Source organism: Lytechinus variegatus, chromosome 14 (genome assembly GCF_018143015.1).
Source record: "Lytechinus variegatus isolate NC3 chromosome 14, Lvar_3.0, whole genome shotgun sequence".
Taxonomy (NCBI): Eukaryota; Metazoa; Echinodermata; class Echinoidea; order Temnopleuroida; family Toxopneustidae; genus Lytechinus; species Lytechinus variegatus.
Genome location: NC_054753.1, coordinates 13,487,299 through 13,513,030, shown reverse-complemented (window position 1 = coordinate 13,513,030; position 25,732 = coordinate 13,487,299). Strand labels below are relative to the sequence as shown.

The 25,732-nt window shown below is 36.5% G+C and overlaps 1 long non-coding RNA gene across 2 annotated transcripts; it reads left to right on the top strand.

The window, feature by feature from the left end:
• The first annotated feature begins 1,640 nt into the window (after positions 1-1,640).
• LOC121428031 lies at positions 1,641-19,881 on the top strand. 2 transcript variants are annotated; one of them, XR_005971729.1, is made up of 3 exons: positions 1,641-2,031; positions 6,838-7,043; positions 19,505-19,881. It is a non-coding gene; the product is annotated as an uncharacterized LOC121428031 (long non-coding RNA). The 2 variants fall into 2 exon arrangements; XR_005971728.1 differs by having other exon boundaries at positions 1,646-2,031; positions 6,838-7,039.
• Positions 19,882-25,732: the final 5,851 nt, after the last annotated feature.

Here is a 25,732-nt window from a genome sequence, read left to right as displayed (position 1 = left end):
CAAATATTGGGGGCGCGAAGCGCGAGCTGAATTTTTTTTATATTCAGCCCCGAAAATGACATTGAAGGACTATTTGTATAAAAATTCATAAAGAGCACACGATTTTCACTAATACAAATATGTGATAAAGGGGGGGGGGTACTTGGAGAAACTGATTTATATGTCACTAAATAAAATAACAAAAGCTCGAAGCACGAGAAATAATATTTGTTGATTATTGACTTGAAAACGGATTGTTTTTTGCGCTATATATTCCTCTTTAACTGGATGATATATCTCATTAAACAGACAATCCGAACAACAGGAGAAAATGTATAGTTTCATTAGTTTTAAATTTTTCTTCATTTCCAACAAAATTAAAAAAAAATCAAGAACAATCATGCAGATGGCATAAAATTTAGCAATTAAAATGAAATACATACAATTTAACTTCTCTTTTATAAATCTCAAGCCAAATGAACAAATACTTAATCCAATTTAAAAAAAATATTTTTGATCCGTTTCTCTTTTTTTCTCTCCATTTTCCCTCGTTTCTTTTTTTTGAGGGGGGGGCGTGCCCCCTTGCCACTCCACTGAATCTTACTATCAAAACGAAAAATTTGTTCGCTTGGTGTCGTCGAGCTGTTTCGTATTTAGTATACCAAGTGCTGTGTTACCCAAATGGGGTAGCCATAGATTTAAATACCCTTTATATAAGCCAAAAAAAAGGGTTTTGACCAAAAATTAAGGGTATTTCGTCCACGAAAAAAAATGACAAGCAAAAAAAAAAGATGAAAAAAGGTCTTCACTTTCAAGAGGTGGGGGGCGCACTTCTGTTTTAACACCATTTTTACATCACAAATTTAATTGTGCTTCCCTTGGATCCGCCAGTGGGTACAGTGCATGTATGGGGCGCCAAGTGTCCGCCAGTATATTTCGTCCAAATCAAGTCATTTCGTACACAAAATATGTTTTTATTCAGACGAAAATCATTTCGTCATGACGCTGTTTTATTTTGTATACGAAATTTATTTTTTGTCACATAAAATTAATTTCGTCTCGACGAAATGCACGAAATAAATTTTGTCTAGACAAAATGTAATTACGTCCACAAACTTTATTTGGCGTGCCATACGAAATGAATTTTGATCAAACGAAATGGCGCACCAAATGTCCGATGTTTAATTCCGTCCAATTCACGCCATTCCGTACACAAAATTTGTTTTTGTTAATATGAAAATCATTTTGTCATGACGCTGTTTTATTTCGTATACGAAATTTATTTTTTGTCACATAAAATTAATTTCGTCCGACGAAATCAATTTTCGTTGAGACGAAATGTAATTGCGTCCACAAAATTTATTTCGTATGTACAAAATGAATTTTGATCTAACGAAATGGCGCCCTAAGTGTCCAATGGAAAATTCTGTATGCACACTTTGTTTTTTCACTCAAACGAAAATCATTTCGTCATGATGCAGTGTGATTTCGTATACGAAATTTATTCTGTGTCACCCTTAATCAATTTCGTCCACAAAATTCATTTCGTCCCGATGCAAAATTTATTCTGTCGACGAAATGATTTTGTGTCAAAACACAAAAAAAAATTTCGTCTCCCCTGTCTATTCATTTCGTTCCGATGCGATATCTATTCCGTGGACAAAATGATTTTGTGCCAAAACACAAAAAAATTTCGTCTCCTCTGTCTATTCATTTCGTTCAGATGCGATATCCTGTCGACGAAATGATTTTGTGTCAAAACACAAAAAAATTTTGTCTCTGTCTATTCATTTCGTTCCGTTGCGAAATCATTCCGTCGACGAAATGATTTTGTGTCAAAACACACAAAAAAATTTTGTCTCCTCTGTCTGCTATGGGTCGCTGATTGCCAGCGCCTGCAGCTAGCTAGCTGTACTAAAGCTCCGGTCGGGCCGGTCACGTAGTTGTTGACGAGTTGGTGAACTTGTCTTAGCTTAGATTTCACATTATTCATGCCTACATGAGCTGCATACAACTGCTCTAATCGCTAGGATTGGGATGGACATTGATTTCGTAAGTTCAGCTTAAATGTTTTCGACTCAAAAATTACGTTAAAAAAGGGAAATTCGCGAATTCGTTAATCGTTACCAAACTTGCATTTGCAAAAACAATGCTAGTCCCGTGTATTCAAGTTTATGTACTGTTGTCAGTACAGCATGGGGCCGGGGAGGGTGATTTGTCTTTTCTGCACATCTGAAATGGTAATGAATTATACAGGCTGAAGATATTCCGGCCTAGATCTTAATATATAATGTAAAAACGGCATTATTATTGTCGATTGACAGATCACCTAATTAAAGAAACTGCTGCTTTCGACTCACCGTACTGCCGTACGCCGGCCGTAGGACAAATGTGACCAAGCCAGCTATTAGAGAGAGGAAGGGAGAGAAATCAAAACTTTGAGAAAGCGGGGAGGATGCGATGGAGTCCATTAATTTATGTACAAGAGTGTGCTCGTCCATTTGTTCATGTACAAATTGATAAAGCTAGAGAACTATTGCCAAGTCCATGTCCATGCGCCTGCGCACTTCATTTTTTTTAAATCAACGTATGAATTATTCATATTCCATAGCGTTTCCATATGCAGAAAAAATATTTGCTGCCCGGCCAGAGGTAAGACTCCCAGAATGATGAATTTCTAGAATTGATTTACATCCTGGATAGAAATAATCTTGTAATGGTTTGGGATGAAGAAATCAGTCTAGTGGCGTAGCTAGGATATTTTTCCGGGGGGGGGGGGGCACTGGGGATCCTTGCTTTTTCAGTGGCAGGGCCAGGGGGCACCATTTCTTCTGTGTGTGTGTGTCACAAGGGTGGATCCGACTTTCGCCAATAGGGGATGATGGCCCGGGAAGGGGCCCAAAATTATCTGTATTTTCCCTGATCAGTCACTTCTTAGCATTATTCTTATAAAATAACATCAATATGAAATAATCTCATAGGCCCTATATAAAGTGCGAGCCAATATTTTTTTCTTTCTTTTTTTGAATTTCATGTATTTTGTCCTGAAAATTCAACATTCTGGGTACTGTTTGTGATCCTGAACAAGATGCATATGTAACTAGATAATTACTAAAAATGCCAAGCATGAGCAGAATTGTTTTAAGTAAGTGTTCGAGCATTATCGAAAAGGGACCTGTTAAGGACTGTTTACCCTAGAGGACAGTACATATTTCAATAGTGAGAACGCAAAGCGCGAGCTAAAAATTGTTGAGATTCCGACCCGAAAAATGGTCATTCTAAGCATTTTTTGTAATAATAAGTGGGATAGGTATGTGGGTCAATCCACGTCAAATCAACCAATTTTCAGACAATTTGTCACCCGACCCTCTTCGATTTTCTTTAAACTCGCACCAAATGTTGCCCCAAGTGTCTGACGGAAAAATCTGAAATATTTTGCCAGAAGGTCGGTTGCTAAGATACGGCCTCCCATAGCAACCAATGCGCGCACAACAAAATTATTTTAAATAAAATTGCCTATTTTTGATTGACTACTGCAGCAAAGTTTGATTGATTACAGTCTTCATTTTCAGTAAATTGGAAGAACTTTTTGGTCTAAACATGCAGAGTATACTGTAGCGCGGACCTGTCAACCGGATTTCGCACACGAGGTCTCCGAAAATGGCGTTAAGCATCCGTGTCAATGATTTCAGAAGCATGTTTGGAGGCTCATAAATCCAAAACTGAATTAGCTTAGAACCAAATATTATGCACATTAATGTACTTTCAGATACTCGACAGAATTACAAAAAATTGACCCAAGAGTACGTGTCATTTTCCTGTAGGGCGCCCTCAAAGTTGGATTTTTATCAAAAGATGCCAAGTTCAAGGTCACGGATCACCTCCCGTCCCATCGAGGAGGGGGACCAATTTCTGTGTTTTGGTAGACATTTACCCATATTTTCAAGTGTTACTTGAGAAATTTTGCTACCGGAATGTTTAGGGGCTGATTTGCGCATTCCAAAATGGTCGTAAACACCCTAAAATTGATATTGATGACACATACATGCTTTTCAACACTTTTCAAATTGTGATAACTCAAAGATGAAGAGCCCAAAGACATTGATATATTCTGTGGTGGTAGTCTGTGATTAGTATTAAAATATATCTACAGAAATAGTTTTTATTGTTGGCAATGACCTTGAAAACACACCTAAAATTCAATAAAAACAGTAAATATGCTAATTTTCCAGAATCATAATGGCATTCAAATGGTGTTTACATTGACTTTCAAATAGGTGTCATTTCAATACAAAGGGTGAGCTTAAGCCAAAACTTGAAAGACATGTTCAACTTTTGGTCTACTTTGAGCAACATAAAATATTTGATCTCAAAACCATATCATTTGACCTTGAAATTATTCCAAATATAGCCATTTGTTGCTCATAAGTAGCATATTCAAATCGCGCGTGTTCATTGTACTTTGCAACACATTTCAAAATGGATTTTCTCATAGAGAGAATACCTGATCAGGCTGATATTTGCAGTATAAGTAGTTGGTAATGAGTTCTTGGAGGACCTACAGATTAAGTACCTATTCTCTCATGACAATGACCTTGAAAATACAGCTGAAAATAATCAATAAATCATACAATTTTCATAAATAATCAAGTGTTTTTTATCAACTTTTCATTGTGTGTTATTCCATCTTGGATTGTGAGTTCATGCTGATAATTGCAAATCCTGTTCCACTTTTGGTCTACTTTCAGCTACATAAAATATTTGAACTCAAGACCATATCATTTGACCTTGAAATTATTCTAAATATAGCTATATGTTGCTTTATAAGTAGCATATTCAAATCGTGCGTGTACATTGTACTTTGCAACCTATTTCAAAATGGATTTTCTCATAGAGAGAATACATGATCAGGCTGATATTTGCAGTATTAGTAGTCTGTAATTAGTGCTTGGAAAATCTACAGTTTAGGTAACTATTCTATCAAGACATGAGTGGGTTAAAAACACTTGATTACTAATGAAAATAGTATGATTTATTGATTTTCACGATTATCAGCTGTATTTTCAAGGTCATTGTCATGAGAGAATAGGTACTTAATCTGTAGGTCCTCCAAGAACTCATTACCAACTACTTATACTGCAAATATCAGCCTGATCAGGTATTCTCTCTATGAGAAAATCCATTTTGAAATGTGTTGCAAAGTACAAAGTACACGCGCGATTTGGATGTGCTACATGTACTTATGAAGCAACAAATAGCTATATTTGGAATAATTTCAAGGTCAAATGATATGGTTTTGAGTTCAAATATTTTATGTTGCCCAAAGTAGACCAAAAGTTGAACATGTCTTTCAAGTTTTGGCTTAAGCTCACCCTTTGTATTGAAATGACACCCATTTGAAAGTCAATGTAAACACCATTTGAATGCCATTATGATTCTGGAAAATTAGCAAATTTACTGTTTTTATTGAATTTTAGGTGTGTTTTCAAGGTCCTTGCCAACAATAAAAACTATTTCTGAAGATATATTCTTTTAATACTAATTACAGACTATCGTCACAGAAGATATCAATGTCTTTGGGCTCTTCATCTTTGAGTTATCACAATTTGAAAATTGTTGAAAAGCATATATTGTCATTAACATCAATTTTAGGGTGTTTACGACCATTTTGGAATGCGCAAATCAGCCACTAAACATTCCGTTAGCAAAATTTCTCAAGTAACACTTGAAAATATGGGTAAATGTCTATCAAAACACAGAAATTGGTCCCCCTCCTCGATGGGACGGGAGGCGATCCGTGACCTTGAACTTGGCATCTTTTGAAAATATCCAACTTTGACGGCGCCCTACAGGAAAACGACACATACTCTTTGGTCAATTTTTTGTAAATCTGTTGAGTATCTGAAAGTACATTAATGTGCACAATATTTGGTTCTAAGCTAATTTAGTTTTGGATTTATGAGCCTCCAAACATGCTTCTGAAATCATTGACACGGATGCTTAACGCCATTTTCGGTGACCTCGTGTGCAAAATCCGGTTGACAGGTCCGCGCTACAGTATACTCTGCATGTTTAGACCAAAAAGTTCTTCCAATTTACTGAAAATAAAGACTGCTATCAATCAAACTTTGCTGCAGTAGTCAATCAAAAATAGGCAATTTTATTTAAAATAATTTTGTTGTGCGCGCATTGGTTGCTATGGGAGGCCGTATCTTAGCAACCATTTGACCTTGGGGCAAAATATTTCAGATTTTTCCGTCAGACACTTGGGGCAACATTTTGTGCGAGTTTAAAGAAAATCGAAGTGGGTTGGGTGACAAGCATTGGTTGATATGACATGGACTGACCCATGTAACAAATAAACAATGCAAATTAATTTGAGTGTGGCAAACTGATTCTGTTTGGTTCTGCTTGTTACAATTTCTGCATGAGTTGTAATCATGGATGCTGAGGTCAACATGATAAAACACTAGGAGGTGATCAAATGAATTGATTTTTTTTCAAATAGAAATACTATTTTTATATTCACCCCCTTCTATTTTGCCTCTGCTATTATTTTGATTGGATGTATTTCCAGATTCATCACAATAATTGTAAGTTTTATCATAAGTTTACTTTTTGAAAATTATATGCTATTATGTGACTTAGGCTTATGTACCTTCTACTGATAGTATTGATATAATGATATCAATGGATTCAAGTTAATCCTTCTGGGTAAGATTGGAACTATCTCTGTGTTTGGTAGATAAAGATATATGACTAACTTGTCCAGTTGTTGAGAAATGGGCCACTGCTGAGTAGGCCTAGAGTTTTCTCATGAGTAATTGATTTTATGACATGTGTTTACATTTTCTGCAGATTTCCATTCAGCTTTTGGACTGTACCGGTACTGTAACATAGTATGGATGGTCAATATGAAGCAAGCTTCATTGAATTCCTCCAAGAGCTCTGTACTCTGTTCTGATTATTTTGAAGATGCTTGCTTTGACTGGACTGGGCAAACGATTCGTCTTAGACAGGATGCTGCCCCAACCATATTTGATTTCCCGCCTCGTCTTAAGTAGGTACAGTAGATCCATATCATATATGTGTTATAAAGAAATATACCCGGTACTCCATATTATCTCCCTTTGATTTGTAAACGGGTCAATATATGGTTTGACTTGGAACAAATTGCAACAAATGATTTTTCAACTGTTTCTGGCAGTATTTGACCTCAGGAATAAAGTACTAAAAATCTACCAAAATCTACATCTGGGAAAGTACTTATTTTCAAGAGGGTGTCCAAGGTGGCCGCCATTCACTGAAAATGGATATAGTTCTCTCATTATCCACTCTAGAATCCTATTTATGTTCATATTCCATGGTCCAGTGGGTAAACAAATTTATTGATAGAAGTTAGAGTGAATATTAGCACTCCAAGGTACCAGGAAATCCAAGATGGCGCCCAAAATGGCTGCCGTAGGCTAAAAAATCTAATTCATCTATTACTTCAGTGGCTTTAATTCTAAATTCAATTCTGTGCAATGGTTTAAGTATTGAAGTAGTACATCGGGACAAGTTACAAGGACAGTCAGTGGTCTTGTGTGTCCAAAAATCCAAGATATCTTCCAAAAATTGAGTTTAAAATGGCTGTATGATTAAAATGGACATAGCTGATATCATATCTACATGTGAGATGAATTGAATTGAAAAGATTTTATTCGAAATCATTGCACGTTGCAGCCAAAAGGCTGTATTGTGTACAATTTACAGGTATATACATGTATAAATAGCTGATTTAAAAACATCAAAACTTGAAATGATTAAGAAAATATAATGCAACTTAACAAAAGAACAAATAGAAGACTGAAAGATGGTGGTGGTGGAAGAATGCTTATTGACAAACATCGCCACTCAAATTCAAACAATAAAAACGTAGATTTAAGCAAGTAACAAAAGAACTAAAGACAGGAGTGTGTCTGGGGACGAGCGAGCAGTCAAGTTCAATGCACAGCTCCAGCCAGGGAATGCCAATCCTCTACAACACCATTCAACCTGGGCAATGGAATTGGTTATTCAAATCCATCGCTCAGGCGGAACTTAGGGTCAGCTAACCTCACTACATTAATAGGGCCGACAAACAATCTCTTACAAAAAAAAAAAAAAAACATTTACATTCATAGCACACTCCTCATTCATCCAAACAACCATAAGCACGTTAAATCAAACAACTGCACCCACCAACCCAGCAGTCACCCCTGACACCTTGCACTCATTAAGCATACAGATAAAAAAAAAGAAGAAGAACCAAGGGGGGGGGCTGAGTGGTCGCCCGTCCCAAGAAACCGTCCTGCTCAATTCTGAGAACGCTTACTTAAAATTTGGAGAATGACGCAGTTTGTAAAATAACACATCTTCCACCACATAAGAAATCTTAATAAAAATGAGTAAAATGTTGGCATAAAAAACAGTTTCCCTTTAGTTGTTACAATGTGAAATACATGCATTAAAATCATGACTAATAAAATCCTGTAAACCTATTCAATTGTGTTTGAGTTTAAAAAGTTCTAAAAATTGTAAAATTTTCATCTGAAGCTTGTGAGCTAATAATAATAAAAATTAGTATTAGGCGCGAATATGATTTTGTTGTCTAGATCATGGTTTCAATGGTCAAATAATACATTGGGACAACACTCAGTGGTCAGGTATGTTCAAAAATCCAAGGAGTAAGAAATGCTGTTGCTACTTAAAAAAAACCCAATGTCATAGTTTGTTCAATATCCGGAATATGATTTTTGTGCCTATACCATTGTTAAATGGGTTATCCCTATCTAGGCGGGGGGGGGGGGGGTCTCGGAGGCCCCTCCCCCTCAACAAATCGCGCAATATTTTCGCTGTGCAAAATTTTTTGACCGTGCCGCTCGCTGACTTTTTACTTTCAAGTCTTGCGCAACTTTTGAGACCAACTTTAAGTCACCCGGGTACGTGGTTCCGAAATTACGTAACATTTTGTAAGTGCATGTCGGACCAAAAATTGCTCAAAAACGTGATTTCGTGTACAAAGTCAATGCAAATTGTGTTTTCAAGCAAAATTCATAAATGTATGATTATTTTTAGTTTTGCTGGTCTAAATGTATTTATTTTCTGCTTTTTATGATCACAGAAGAGTCCCCAATAAATTTCATTGAAAAAACAATGAAAAACGAAAGGTCAAAAAGAAAAATACATAAGAAATTGCAAAAAACAATAAAATACATAAGAAAATTATTTGATATCGCAATTTTTGTCTCACCTGCGAAGCAAAGTGAGACTATAGGCGCCGCTTTTCCGACGGCGGCGGCGGCGTCAACATCAAATCTTAACCTGAGGTTAAGTTTTTGAAATGACGTCATAACTTAGAAAGTATATGGACCTAGTTCATGAAACTTGGCCATAAGGTTGATCAAGTATTACTGAACATCCTATTAGAGTTTCATGTCACATGACCAAGGTCAAAGGTCATTTAGGGTCAATGAACTTAGACCATGTTGGAGGATTCAACATCGAAATCTTAACCTGAGGTTAAGTTTTTGAAATGTCATCATAACTTAGAAAATATATATACCTAGTTCATGAAACTTGGACATAAGGTTAATCAAGTATCACTGAACATCCTGCATGAGTTTCACGTCACATGACCAAGGTCAAAGGTCATTTAGGGTCAATGAACTTTGGCCGAATTGGGGATATCTGTTGAATTCCCATCATAACTTTGAAAGTTTATGGATCTGATTCATGAAACTTAGACATAATAGTAATCAAGCATCACTGAAAGTTTTGAGCAAGTTTCAGGTCTCATGATTAAGGTCAAAGGTCATTTAGGGTCAATGAACTTTGGCCGAATCGGGGGTATCTGTTGAATTACCATCATAACTTTAAAAGTTTATTGGTCTAGTTCATTAAACTTGGACATTAGAGTAATCAAGTATCACTGAACATCCTGGTGCATTTCAGGTCACATGACCAAGGTCAAAGGTCAATTAACTTTGGCCGAATTGGGTGTATCTGTTGAATTACCATCATAAATTTGAAAGTTTATGGACCTGATTCATGAAACTTGTACATAAGAGTAATCATGTATCACTGAACATCCTGTTCGAGTTTCAGGTCACATGATCAAGGTCAAAGGTCATGTAAGGTCACTCAACTTTGGCCATGTTGGGGTTTTTTGTTGAATAACCATCATATCTCTGTAAGTTTATTGGTCTAGTTCATAAAAAGTGGACATAAGGGTAACCATGTATCACTGAACATCTTGTGCGAGTTAGAGTAGTATTCAAAGTCAGCACTGCTGCTATATTGAACCGCGTGATGCAGGTGAGACGGCCAGAGGCATTCCACTTGTTTCCATGTACACTTGCTAAGAACACCACAAAGAGTTTCTATACCAAAAATTAGTAAATTTGGAGCTTTATTTAAGGAGTTAGAGGAAAAAGTATGATTTCGCATACTAATTACGCATAAATTAGCATTATCGCTTAATAGCGATTCGGATGAAATAAATTACTAGACAATCTAGTAGATTATGTCCCTGAGGGGGCCACTTCCATTCACGAGAGGATACCATGCACGACCATGGGGTCTCGAAAAGCACCCTAAACATGTAATTTCCATATTCTGAAAATGCACCCCTTAACAAGTATTGGCGTGTGAAACCCTACTCTTAACAAGTATTGGAAACAAAACGATACTCTTGGCAAATATTCCCTGAAATGAACCCCTAAACAAGTACAGGAATGTCTTATTGTTACAGGTCCTTCGGTCTTCGGCTTTACTTCTACACCTCGCGCAAATCGGACTCTAAACACGAAGTGTTGGAGCAAAAAGGATATCCTTTATAAAACAAATTAATTTTGTTTTATCATCCCCGCAAATTCGACCCTAAACACGTAAATTTCCTAGCGAAATAGATACCCTTTTTTCATTATTTTTGTGTTTTTGACACCCTTATCACGTTACGTACGTAACGTGCCCTATCGTGAAAAAGACATCCTTTTTACGTGTTTTTTTGGTCGTGCATGATATCCACTCGTCAATGTAAGTGCCCCCCCCCGGGATTATGTCCCAGGCAACCCCGCGTGCCAATTTTCGGCGCGATCGCACGGTCCACGGCCGAGATCATGGCCCCCCCCCCCCCCGGCCATATGAACTCCCAAAATACCCCGGCCTAGATAGGGTTAAACATAAACAATACATAAGAATATGTTACAAGGATGATGGATGGACAATTATGTCTTTAACTCCATGGTGGCCTTAAAGATAATATTAGCCGCTGGCATTTACAAATGGACATAGGTCATGTAATATCCTCCAAGGTTTTATGTCTTTACCATGGTATTAAAAGTCAGAAAATTAGGTACAAGGACAGTCTGTGGTCATCCAGTATGTCGAAAATCTGAGATGACTTCCAAAAATCAGAGTCTAAAATGACTACTGTTACTTTAAAAAAAGGACATAGTTTATTTAAATCCACCAAGGAGATATGATTTCGGTGTCCACACTAAAGTTTCATGTTTAAAATTATGCGTTTAGACTGGTCACATTGATATGCAGTTGTCCAGTTTGCATAAAAAATCTAAGATGGTTTTCAAAAAAGACATCTAAAACGACTCATATCTCTCAATGGTCAGAGTTGTACATAATCTATCTATAAGAAATAATGTTGGTGTCTAAATTTGGTATAAAGGGTCAAATAATATATTTGGACAAGTAACAAGGATGGTAAATATTTCATTTTTGTCTCACCTGCATAACAGAGTGAGACTAAAGGCGCCGCTATTCCGACGGCAGCGGCGACGGCGTCAACATCAAATCTTAACCTAAGGTTAAATTTTTGAAATGACATCATAACTTAGAAAATATATGGACCTAGTTCATTAAACTTGGACATAAGGTTAATCAAGTATCACCAAACATCCTGCACGAGTTTCACGTCACATGACCAAGGTCAAAGGTCATTTAGGGTCAATGAACTTTGGCCGATTTGGGGGCATCTGTTGAATTACAATCAAAACTTTAAAAGTTTTTGGATCTGATACATGAAAAGTGGACATAATAGTGATCAAGTATCACTGAACATCCTGTGCAAGTTTCAGGTCACATGATCAAGGTCAAAGGTCATTTAGGATCATTGAACTTTGGCCAAATTGGGGGTATTTGTTGAATTACCATCATAACTTTGAAAGTATGTTTGTCTAGTTCATAAAACTTGGACATAAGAGTAATCAAGTATCACTGAACATCCTGTGCGCATTTTAGGTCACATGACCAAGGTCAAAGGTCAATGAACCTTGGCCATAATGGGGGTATCTGTTGAATTACCATCATAACTTTGAAAGTTTATGGATCTGACTTTTGAAACTTGGACATAAGAGTAATCCAGTATCACTGAATATCCTGTGCAAGTTTCAGGTCACATGTTCAAGGTCAAAGGTCATGTGAGGTCAATGAACTTTGGACACGTTGGGGGTATTTGTTGAATTACCATCCTATCTCTAAGTGTATTGGTCTAGTTCATAAAACGTGGAAATAATAGTGACCAAGTATCACTGAACATCTTGTGCGAGTTATAGTAGTTTTCAAAGTCGGCACTGCTTCTATATAGAATCGCGTGATGCAGTTGAGACCGCCAAAGGCATTCCATTTGTTTCAAAACTCATGGTGGATTCTAAGCTTTCATCAAAATGGGTATGTTAACCAACTCATGAAACAACTTATCCCCATGCATATAAGTGCAGGCACCAAGATTATTTCTCACAGGTGGATATTGTATGAACTATGAGCAGGGCCGTCGCCAGGGGGGGGGGGGTGCGGAGGGTGCGAACGCACCCCCCTTCAGAACCCCCCCCAAAAAGAAAAAAGACACACAGACACCGAAACTGCATTGAGGAACAATAGGCATGTTGACCAGTATGTACTTTCTATATCCATTCGGGCCGGCGGGCTATATAACTGCATGAAATTGAGTTAATACGTTGTTTTTGTGTTTTTGTTTTTTTTTCATAAAAAGCACCCCCCCCCTAGAAAAAAGCTGGTGACGGCCCTGATGAGCATCAACACCAGTGTGTTGGCTCAGTTGGTAGAGCGCCTATTTCACAACTGGGAGGTCGGGGGTTCAAGCTACCCTGTTTGGCGTTCAACGATTAAAGGGATAGTGGCTGCCGGGCCCATGATCAATTGGGCAAAGCAAATTTTCTGAGTATTTCATTTCATGTCTATTTTGAACAATAAATTATGGATTTTAATTTTTTCATCTAGAACCCATTTTTGAAGCCAACTTTTAGAAGGAAAGTACATGTAGATAACTGCATTCATGGTAACCAGTCCCAAAGTATTTTCAACCCTTAAAACCCTAGCGTAGACACGAATATAATACACTCAAGGTGTATTTGTAATGTTCTTTATTCATTTTTAAGTAACAACAGTCATTTAATACCCCTATTTAAAAGCCATCTTCTTTTTTTGGACATACCTGACACCTTACTGTCCTTTCATCTTAACGCAATGCACGAATTGACCCTTAAAATTCTAGTGTAGACGGCAAAATCATACCTCCGAGGTGTAATTCTAATAAACTATTTATACTTTTAAGTAAAAACAGTCAATTTACACCACTTTTTTTTTTAAAGTCGTCTTGGATTTTAACATACAGACAACTGACTGGTCTTGTAACTAACCCTGGTGTATTACTTGACCCTTTAAACCATAGTTTAGACACCAAACTCATATTCCCCAGACAGATATTGAACAAACTATGTCCTTTTCTTAAAAAAAAAGGTAACATCAGACATTTTGCACTCCATTTTTAGAAGCCATCTTGGAATTTTGAACATACTAGACCAATGAGTGTCATTGTAACTTGTCCTATATAATTTGACCCTTGAAACCATAGTTTAGACACCAAAATCATACATCACCGGTGGATATAAAATGAGCTATGTCACATTTAAGTATCAGCAGCCACTTTAGAATCAATTTTTAGAAGCCATATTGGATTTTTGGTCATACCAGACCAGATTATGTTCTTATAACTTGTCCTAATGTATTATTTTGAACCTTGAAATCAGACACTAAAATCGCATCTCCCAGGCCGATATGAATGTCTGCTTTAAGTAACAACAGTCAATTTAGAATATTTTTTTAAAGCCAATTTAGATTTTTTGACAACCCAGGCCACAAAATGTACTTGTAACTTGCCCTAATGTATTAATTGACCCTTGAAACCAGTGGTTTAGACAAAATCACATATCCCAGGCCAAAATGAAATGAGCTATGTCCGCTTTAAATATCAGCAGCCTTTTTTGTAGGATCGGTTTTTGGAAGCCATCTTCTATTTTTGGACATACCAGACCACTGACTGTCCTTGTAACTTATCCTATTACTTTATTTGACCATTGAAACCAGTGGTTTAGACATCACAGTCACAACTCCCAGGGCAAAATGAAATGAGCTATGTCTGCTTTCAGTAATAGTAGCAGTTTCAGAATTAATTTTTGGGATCCATCTCAGATTTTTGCACATTACAGACCACTGACTTTCCTTGTATCTTGTCCCAATGTATTATTTGACCCATCTAACCATGTTATAGACACAGAAAAATCATATTTCTAGATATTGAGCAAACTGTCGTTTTTGTCTCACCTGCATAGCAGAGTGAGACTGTAGGCGCCGCTTTTCCGACGGCGGCGGCGGCATCTATATCAAATCTTAACCTGAGGTTAAGTTTTTGAAATGGCATCATAACTTAGAAAGTATATGGACCTAGTTCATGAAACTTGGCCATAAGGTTGATCAAGTATTACTGAACATCCTATTAGAATTTCATGTCACATGACCAAGGTCAAAGGTCATTTAGGGTCAATGAACTTAGACCATGTGGAGGAATCAACATCAAAATCTTAACCTGAGGTTAAGTTTTTGAAATGTCATCATAACTTAGGAAATATATGGACCTAGATCATTAAACTTGGACATAAGGTTAATCAAGTATCGCCAAACATCCTGCATGAGTTTCACGTCACATGACCAAGGTCAAAGGTCATTTAAGGTCAATGAACTTTGGCCGAGTTGGGGGCATCTGTTGAATTACAATAAAAACTTTAAAAGTTTTTGGATCTGATACATGAAACGTGGACATAATAGTAATTAAGTATCACTCAACATCCTGTGCAAGTTTCAGGTTACATGATCAAGTTCAAATGTCATTTAGGGTCAATAAACTTTGGCCGAATTAGGGGTATTTGTTGAATTACCATCATAACTTTGAAAGTATGTTGGTCTAGTTCATAAAACTTGGACATAAGAGTAATCAAGTATCACTGAACATCCTGTGCGCATTTTAGGTCACATTAACAAGGTCAAAGGTCAATGAACTTTGGCCATAATGGGGGTATCTGTTGAATTACCATCATAACTTTGCAAGTTTATTGATCTGACTTTTGAAACTTGGACATAAGAGTAATCAAGTATCACTGAATATCCTGTGCAAGTTTCAGGTCACATGATCAAGGTCAAATGTCATGTTAGGTCAGTGAATTTTAGCAACCTTGGGGTATTTGTTGAATTACCATCATATCTCTGTAAGTGTATTGGTCTAGTTCATAAAATGTGGAAATAAGAGTAACGAGCATGATCGGTTAAGGGTTCGCATTGAGGTGAAAATTTTTTTTTAAGGTACTTTTATCAAATTTGCTTTTAAAATAATCTTTGATATCTCAGGTTTCAAAAAACTAAGTTTCATGAAGATTGATGATTCTGAAAGTACCGGAATAGTCCATTTTATTCATGGGGGTGCTACTACCTCTCATCACGGACGGACATTTTTACTCAAATTAAATTCACTCTAGTTTTATTGTTTTTAAAGTTACTCTAATTTGGTTTGGATGTTCTTGCACTCTGAAATTTCTCTATTATCAGACATAATATAGTAGAAAAAAAATATTGGGAACTAATTTTTTTTGGTAGGTGTTAACATTTCCATTTTGAAATTTCCGTCCGTGATGGAAAAAAAGATGAAAAGTTTTTTTATTCTTTATCAGAGTAGAAATAAAAATAAAAAGGTTTAGAGGTATCTCTCTAAACACCGTACATTATTTTATTTGAACATGGCTAAAATCCATACATTTTATCCATATCATAAAGTCAGTCAAAAATGATCACGGACGGACATTAATTTGATCACGGACGGACAAAGTTAATTCACTCAAATTCATTTCACTCTAGTTTTATTGTTTTCAAAGTTACTCCAATTTTTTTAATGGTCTTGCACTCTGAACATTAATCTATCATCAAACATAAATTAGTAGGAAAAAAATATGGGAAGTAAACTTTCCTTGTAGATGTTAACGTTTCCGTCCGTCCGTGATGAAATTAATGTCCGTCCGTGATCATTTTTATTAGGATAATGTCTATGGACTCAGCTTTTATTCTTTATCAGAATAGAAACAGAAATAAAAGTGTGTAGAAGTATTTCACTGGACACTGTTCATCATTTTATTTGAACATAGCTAAAATCCATACATTTTATGCATTTAATAAATCAATGAAAAATGATCACGGACGGACATTAATTTCATCACGGACGGACGAGTGAAATACTTGTGGAAAGATTCATATATGCAAGTGAGAAACTTTGCTGAGCAGATAATGAGTTTAATTTTAGCTTCTAATTGCAGTGAAAAATGGCTCTGAGAATTATTCAGAACTCAAATGGAATAAGCCTACAACTCTTCACAATTTTTTGTGATATCTTTGTTTGGCCGTTATTGGGGCTATATTGTTGTCAGGAAAATTGTTAAGCATTATTGGAATGCAGATAGAGTTGAAAAGCTGCATGTACATGTATATGCCAAAAAAGCGGGAAACAAAGTATGGCAAGAACAAGTCCAAAGCTGTAGATTTCATCAATTCAAGCTTGCAGAAAGTGATGGAGAAGTAGAATGCAATGCATAATCTGATAAGCAGAAAAATCAATTTTTCCATGTACAAACTTATGGATTCACAATGCTTCTAACAGAACATAGGTTTGTGAAAATTACATGAATACCTTTTTTCGAAGTCCATTTTGGAGCTAATTTTAAGCAAATCGCTTATCTGGTAAACTGTGAAAATGCATAAAGCTTGCAATGTAGTGTTTAGAAGTTAAGCTTTGGATTGGAATATCAATTTCAATTTTGGATTCGGTCAGGGCCTAAATACATGAGGGCTGTTGATGTTATGGGGTGTCTCCGCTTTGATATATGCAAAAGATGGATTTAAAGAGAGCCCCTGACAAGTGTTGATCCAACAAACAAGCATAAGGATCAGTGACCTGTTAATCTTTTAGATTTAGTTTTTGGACCTTAAAAAAACATCTTTGCTCTTGGAAAATTAATGCCTAAAATCATCATGATCATAAAAATACTTGTATCAACATGATCAATAATCAACTAGCTGTTGATTTTGAACCTACTTGTATTCTACACTTTAAAAAGACAATAGGGGAAGGCGGGGTAAGTTGTGACACTTTTTGCATTTTGCACGTTAGAATTGATATGACTAGTAATATTGTAGAAATAAGTACCTTACCTTTAAATTTGATTCTTGGGAAATATTTTTCACCTATATATAACTTTCTACCCCCACGCTGAATGTCATTGTGACCTTTGAAAAAAAGGATGTCAAATTGCTCAACTTGCCCCATCTGTGGGGTAAGTTGTGCCATCGTCTGGGGTAAGTTGAGCCACAAAAACTATGTAAAAAATGTATGCGGGAAGAACCAGGATGTCAATTTTCATTTAAAGTCTTTTCACTTGCTAATTCTCTATGAATACTAACATACTAACCGGTAGATGCGAAAGATATTGTATGTTTGGTTTTGCCAGCGCCATAATGTGGCTACGATGAATGCAAGGATCCCAGGGAGTGGAAATTGTGCACTTTTCGTGCTTGATTGAAACGAATCCAATGACCGGGGTAATAATATGCTGTAACGCGCTTTGGGCCATTCTGGGAAAAGCGCTTTATAAAAATTGGCTATTATTATTATTATTATCTTCTGAAAGTAAAAGGACTGTCATGTGAATTTGCTCCTTTCTGCCTGCATATCAATTGCTTTTTACTTTTTTTATTTTTTTTATTATACAGTTGTACATCACCTATTCTTTACGTTCGATTTTGACAAGAAATGTGTTAAGAGCAATCGTATGTCTAGATTATACTGTGCGTCTAGCATAGAAATCAAGTTGCTACATCTTAAATCAAGTTGCAGCAACTTGTGCAACTAATACTGTTTAATATTATTAAAATATGTACAAATCATCAAAACAATTGCATTTGTTTACCAAAAAAGTACTAAGAACTTTTTACAGAGTACTTCCATTGTATTTTAATTGTGTCCGTCCGTGATGTCCGTCCATGATGTCCGTCCGTGATGCAAAATATTTGCAATTCTCTTGGAAGTTTGATATTGGTTAAAAATTCAATATGCTGAACATAGAAGCTAACATACCCGAGTGTTAGGTGCATTAACAATAATTGGTCCATGTAAAGCTGTTTAGATAGAAACAATAAAAATGTACAAAAATTCTAAAAACCACATTTCTATCTTGTCCGTCCGTGATATGGCACATTTAGTGGATACCTGTGTTTGTAGGTAACCATGGCAACAAACTTTTTTAATCATTCAGCATACTATGTCCTACCCTTCACTATAAAACACAAAGGAACCTTGTTCATCTTATTCCTAATTTGTTACAAGCCTTCAAAACTTTCAAAATCTATCAAATGTCCGTCCGTGATGAACCGATCATGCTCTAACCAAGTATCACTGAACTTCTTGTGCGAGTTAAGTAGTTTTCAAAGTCAGCACTGCTGCTATGTTGAATCGCGTGATGCAGGTGAGACGGCTAGAGGCATTCCACTTGTTTTAAAGTAGCAACAGCAATATTTATAATCCATTTTTGGAAGTCATCTTGGATTTTTGAACCGACTGTCCTTGTAACTTATCCCAATGTCTTATTTGACCATTGGAAACCTGGTCTAGAAACCAAAATCATTATGTCCCAGGTGGATATGAAAGAACTATGTCCAATTTATTTTTCAACAGCCATTTTAAACTCCATTTTGGGAAGCCATCGATCATCTTTGGATTTTGGACACCATCTTGGATTTTTGGACACACCAGACCTTGTAACTTGTTCCAATGTACTACTTCACCCTTAAAACCATTGAATAAGAACCAAATAAAAGCAAATTAGATGAATTGTGGATTTTTAACCTATGGTAGCCATTTTGGGCGCCATCTTGGATTTGCCAATCACATTGGAAGGATTACATGTATGATTCACTCTAGCCTGTATCAACAATTTTGTTTACCCCATAGACCATGAAAATCGAACTAAATGGGATTCTATGGTGGATACTGAGTGACGGCCATCTTGGACGCCATCTTGAAAATAACCACCTTCCCTTTTGTTTGATATATTTTTTTCTTAAATGTTTCTTTTTTCTAATTTGTCTCGTACAGAAATGACCCAAACCAAGGAATTCCTGGAAAGAATTTCGATTTTGCAAACACCCTCCCAGATACTGCAAAGACACCTGTACCAAAGTCTTCAGCACCTTCATTTCTCGAGGACCACTACTACTCAATACCAGAAAGTCCAAGAGGAGTAAAGTGGAAGTTAACACCAATAATGGACTGTTATTAAAAACTTGGAGAAGAGGCCGAAGACCACACAGAAATCCTGTAGTGTAGATCACATGTACTTGCTGTTAAGTTTGGACAAACATAATTTGCACAACTTTACAACAAATAATTTACACTGTGTGCATTCTGATTATTTGAAATAGTTTATCACTGGGCATGTAACAAAAGTGAATTCATTAAATAGGAATGTGTTGCGAATGATGTCTTACAGTATATTCATTCTGACTTAGAATGGCAGAAGATAAAAAAGTTTGTGAAAAGAAGGAATGATGGCAAGCTGACTGAAGAATAGAACAGGATAGAGCAAGGTGACAATTAAGAATGAGCTGTTGATATAGAAAAAAAGATGAATTAAGAATGACGGTAATATAGAAAGAGCCATAATTACCATAATTTTTTTTAAGGATTTGGACAATAAGGAAGAATCTGGGGTTTTGCCTCGCCGGCATAGCAGAGTGAGACTATAGGCGTCGCTTTTCCAATGACGGCGGAGTCGTCAACATTAAAATCTTTACCAAGGTTAGAGTTTTGAAATCATAAGTCATCATAACGTAGAAAATATATAGACTTAGCACATGAAACTCGGACATACATGTAAAGGTAATCAAGTCTTACTGAACATCCTGCCTGAGTGTCAGGTCACATGACCAAGGTCAAAGGTCATTTAGGGTCAATGAACTTGGACTATGTTGGGGGAATCAATATCAAAATCTTAACCAAGGTTAAGTATTTGAAATATCATAACTTCTAGAGTGTATGGACCTAGTTCATGAAACTTGGACATAAGGGTGATAGTGTATAACTGAAGATCCTGCCTGAATTTCAGGTCACTTGACCAAGGTCAAAGGTCACTTTGGTCAACGAACTTTGACCATGTTGGCGTACTTGAGGAATTGTCATAACTGTCATTTTAGAGATCTAGTTCATGTAACTTAGACTAAGATCAATTAAGTATCCCTGAACATCTTGTGCAAGTTTCATATAACATGATCTAGGTCAAAGGTCATGTAGGGACAATGAACTTTGATAATGTGGAGGGGGGGTATTGGTGGAATTGTCATAACTTTAAAGTTTATAGATCTAGTTCATGGGACATTAGAGTAACCATGTATTCCTGAATATTTTGTGCTTGTTTCTGGACACATGACCAAAATCAAAGGTCATTTAGGGTCAATGAAATTTGCTGTGTTGGGTATATTTGTTGAATTTGCATTTTAACTTAGAAAGTGTATGGATCTACACATGTAGTTCATGAAACATAGACATAAGGTAATCAAGTATAAATAATTGTTTTGCACATGTCTTAGGTCATATGATCATGGTCAAAAATCATCTTGGGTCAATGGACATAGTATTCTTTTGTGAATAATTATGTACTAGCTGTTTTCAAAGTCAGTACTACTGCTATATCGAATCGCGTAATGCAGGCGAGAGAAGGCCAGAGGCATTCCACTTGTTTCTGTTGGTATTTCTCAGAATACTTGTATGTCTTATATAATGAAATTGGTATAAACTGTTTGTAAGATACACTCGCACAGATAATACTAACAAAAGAAAAAAAGCCAAATATTTCACTGATTTTCAACTGTTCAGTCACTCTCATATCCAAAGCAACCCCCCCCCCCCCCCCCATCAGTCCAAGGTATTTGAGAAAGAGATAGAGAGTTTGGACTGGACATGGATGTCTGCAGAAAAAAAAAATGCAGGGGGAGGGGGCAAAACATTTTTGTGAAATGTGCAAGGGAGCGAAGCGACAGAGCAGAAAATTATTTAGGGATATATGAAAAATGCAGGGGCCAATATATTTTGGGAATATGTCAGAGGGAGCGAAGTGACCAAGCAGAAGAAAATGTAGAGGAGAAAAAAATTGTTAGGGTATGTGAAGGAGCAAAGCAACCGATCAAAAAGAAAGGCAGGTTAGTCAAAATATTTTTGAATATGTGTGAGGGAGCGACTCGTTCACTCCGAGCAGGAGGGACTTGTTTTAAAATAGCATAGGCGGGAAGGCCCCCTCTGCCCTCCTGTGGGTGGCAGGGGCTTATACACTTAAAATGCCAATATTTCTGGTTGGAATATCACACATTTTCAGCCAGAGCTTTGCGCTAATTTTAGAAATTATGTAAACCATTAACCCTATCTAGGCCTGGGTATTTTTGGAGTTCCTATGGCCGCGGGGGGGGGGGGGCTCCCAGGCCCCCCCCCAAGATCTCAGCCGTCGACCGCGCGGAAAATCGGCACGCGGGTTGCCTGGAGCATAATCTACAAGACTGTATAGTAATTTATTTCATGCGAATCGCTATTAAGTTATTACGCTAATTTATGCGTAATTAGTATGCGAAATCATACTTTTCCCTTTAACTCCCTAAATAAAGCTCCAAATGTACTAATTTTTGGTATAGAAACTCTTTGTGGTGTCCTTAGCAAGTGTACATGAAAAAAATTGTGATATCAAATCATTTTCTTATGTATTATGTTGTTTATTGCAATTTCTTATGTATTTCTTTGTTGTTTTTTTACCTTTTGTTTTTCATTGTTTTTTCAATGAAATTTGTTGGGGACTCTTCTGTGATCATAAAAAGCATAAAATGAATACATTTAGACTAGAAAAACTAAAAATAATCATACATTTATGAATTTTGGTTGAAAACACAATTTTTGAGCAATTTTCGGTCTGACATGCACTTACATAATGTTGCGTAATTTCGGAACCATGTACCCGGGTGACGCAAAATTGGTCTCAAAAGTTGCGCAAGACTTGAAAGTAAAAAGTCAGCGAGCGGCGCGGTCAGAAAATTTCGCACGACGAAAATATCACGCGATTCGTTGAGGGGGGGGGGGGCCTCCGAGGCCCCCAGGCCTAGATGGGATTAATGCTGATAAATACATGTAGATGTGCAGTGCTCTCTTGTAAAGCAGTTTTGTACTCAAGAGTCTACCCTGGGTAAAGAAAACAGAATAAATGAATAAAAAATAAACAAAAACGTTGTTTCTAATCTCAGACTTTCCTATGCCCCTCGAAAGTTCACCCACTCTCTCTCTATCTGTCTTTGTTTCATTCATTTTCATTTTACAATTCTTTGTCTTTTGATATCTAAAGTTCAGGTTTACCCTCTCTATCTTGCACTATTCTAAGCCCCAGCCCCATTGGCTTCCACAGGATGGGGGGGGGGGGGCTTCCTCCTGAAAACTGAAATCAAACAAAACAAATGTGGAAAATAAAATGGATAAAAGAAACAGATCCTTGGTGCATGTCTTACCAGCAAAAGCAGTTCATTCAGAATTTAACTCTCAAAACACCTAAATTCTACCGTAGGCCTACAGTAGGTTTATTGCCATTTCATCCACTGCCATTTTGCCCACTCACCAAATGGTATGTCATTTCTTCTAAAATCAGTTGTTTCCCAAATCTTCCAATTACCATTATGTCCAATAGCTAGTTGGTCTAATAACCATTTCGTCTATTTTCATTTTGTCTAATTACAATTTTTGCCATTTTGTCACGGTCCAATTTTCATTACAGTATGTCTATTACCATTAAGTCCATTTGCCAATTGGTCTAAGGGCAAATGGGCCAATGACCAATTAGTCTACTTTCATTTTGTCTATGTTCAATTTGGTCCAACTGCAGTTGATCCACTGTCACTTAGTCTCAACCCATTTTTTCTAACAATCATTTGGTCTAATCATCAATAGGTCCAATATTCATTTTGTCTATAATCAAATAGGAATAGTCTACTACTAGCAGCCCTTCTAGTTCGGTGCCTGTGTATTGCTGACTCGATCATCCTGTTGCTCTTGTGATTTGTTATTAATTTACACCTGTCGTTTGATTTTTTTTTTATAAGTAAACTTTTTCAGCTCCATTGTAATACATTTTGTGTTCTTATGTCATGTTCTTCCCCTCCTTTCCCACTTTTTTCTCTTTTAATTTTTTGGGTACCGTCAAAAGCTATTATCATTATTATAGTACATTTATTTATTAGTACTATCGTGAATTACAATTATTTATTAATATTATCAGTTATATGATGAATGATGATTATCATGAATGATGATTATCAAGAAAGGGAAAATTCCAAATCAAAGGACCCTATTCCAATTTTAACATTTTTAACCACTCCCATTCCCCTTTTTGTGAGCGTTATGTAGTAGAGAGAGCGTGTGGGATGCTGTATGCTGTACTGCATCATTCCATTCCTGACAGTAGGCCTAGTTATATGTTTTCTTTTTTATCTTCAATAATTTCAAAGTATATTTAAGAAGTCATTTCGCCCCCTCGGATAATGCATCTTATTTGTATTAGACAACATGGCTATTGCACCAATTGGCTATTTGGCTATTAGTCTAAATGACAATTGAGCGATTTTAGAATTGGACGAACTGGGTATTACACAATTTGGTTGGTTGATTATTGGACCTAATGGGTGGTGGACAAAATAATTAGACGAAATGGCAATTGGACAAAATGACAAGTACCAGTAGACAATTTGGACCAACTGATATTAGCCAACATGGCTATTGTAATAAATAAACATTGGACGAACTGATTAATAGACGAGTTGGCATAAGCCTACATAAAATTAGACCAAATGGGTGGTAGACGAAGCTGCTATTGGACGAAATGGGTGGTGGACAAAAAGGCATTAGACCGAATGAAGGTAGACTATGTGGTGTGTGGACTAAATGGCAGTAGACGAATTGGCAATTTACTTTACATCATGTGTTTACCATTCTTAGAAATTGCATATTTCCTAAAACAAGTCCCTTTCGCTCGGGAGTAAATGTGTCGCTCCCTTGCAGACATTTTCCAAAATATTTTGATTGACCGAGTAAATAAAACAAGAAATAAATAATCAATTACAAAAACAAAAATGTTTTTAATCTGAGACTTTTTAATGCCCCTCGAAAGTTCACCTGTTTTCTCACTCTCTCCACCTCTCTTTGCTTTCATTCATTTTCATTTTACAATTCTTTCTCTCTCTTTGATATCTTTAAAGTTCAGGTTCACCCTTTCAAACTATTCCAAGACCCCGCCCCATTGGCATCCACAGGAACTGGGGTTTCCCCCCTGGAGAATAAAGTCAAACAAAAGACAAATGTGGAAAATAAAAATGGATAAAGACAAATAATCCTCTGCGCATGTCTTAGCTACCAATACAGTTCATTCAGAATTTAACTCTCACAAAGCTTAAATTCTACCGTATTGTGCTTAGAAAACGCATAATTCCTATGCCATTTTTAAACAAGTCCCTATTGCTCAGGAGTGAATGTGTCGCTCACCAGCACAAATTCGAAAATATTTTGTCTGACCTGCTTTCTGTTTATTTGATCGGATGCTTTGCTTCCTCACACACACAACAATTTTTGTCCCTCTTTCCTTTTACTTTTTTACTTCTGTTTGGTCACTTTGCTCCCTCTCACATATTCTCGAAATATCTTGGCCCCTCCATTTGTTCTCAGTCTTTTCGCTCTCTCAAATATCCCCAGAATAATTTTTCTGCTCAGTCGCTTCACTCCCTTGAACATATCCCAAAAATGTTTGGCTCCCCCTGCATTTTTTCTGCAGTTGGCCACGTCACATTCAACATCTCTCTCCAATACCTTGAAGTTAAGGGGGGGGGGGGGTACTTTGGATATGAGTCTCTGAACAGTAGAAAAATCAGTAAAATATTTGGGTTTTTTTCTTTTAAGTCAATATTCTGTGAATGAGTGTATCTTACTAAAGGATTATACCCATTTCATTTCATACAACATACACAGTTTTAGAAATACAAAAAAAAATATGGTAGGCCTAATGTTCGCTTTCTCGGGCATTAATCAAAGGCTCCTCCACACCTGTCTCTCTTTGTCTATCACCCTCAATCTCAATTCATCTTTTTTTCTCTATCAAACAGCTCATTATTAAAGGTCAAGTCTACCCCAGAAAAATGTTGGTTCAATTAAATAGAGAGAAATCAAACTAGCATAACACTAAAAATTCCATCAAAATCGCATGTCTAATAAGATATGGCATTTCAAACTTTCACTTATTTTTCATAAAAAAAA